This window comes from Aplysia californica, unplaced genomic scaffold, assembly GCF_000002075.1.
Source record: "Aplysia californica isolate F4 #8 unplaced genomic scaffold, AplCal3.0 scaffold00155, whole genome shotgun sequence".
Lineage (NCBI taxonomy): Eukaryota > Metazoa > Mollusca > Gastropoda > Aplysiida > Aplysiidae > Aplysia > Aplysia californica.
The window spans coordinates 1,329,961-1,330,520 of record NW_004797425.1 but is presented as its reverse complement, the minus strand read 5'-3'; positions in this window follow the sequence as shown (position 1 = coordinate 1,330,520).

The window sequence follows — 560 nt, the reverse complement described above, 5'->3', positions numbered from 1 at the left end:
CTTTATCGTGCGCGACGTGCACAAAGGATTTCCTGGGAGTTCACCAAGAAGAGTACATACACGCAAGCCAACGAAACAGAACAGACAAGCACTGCTAGGTTCCTAGAGGGAGTCGCAGACATCGCAGAACAGACTGCAGCCTTAGGTGAGGGAACAAAAATCTAACATTAAACCCATAATGCGGCAAAAGAAACTGTAGGGGAGGTTAAGCAAACTGCCAAATTGTCTTTGAAAGACAAGAATGGGAAAAGTCTGTTGTATGTAAGGAAAAGAAACACAAACAAACAAAAGGGCAAAACACATCCAGGAACTGCATGGAGCCTTTTTTTTTCAATTCTTAAAAAAAGAAATTAAATTTTTTTAAATAATTCTCTGGCAAGACCATCAGTTGATTGACCTGCGCGAAAGAGAGCGGTATGGAAAACATTAGACCTATGATGAGTACAGGTTATAGGGAAAAGGTATACACCCAACGAATAGAAGAAAACGCTTTCGTGGTAGCTATGTTTAGAGTAAATTCTCGTATCAACCAGCAGAAGAAAATAGATTAAGTCCACGTA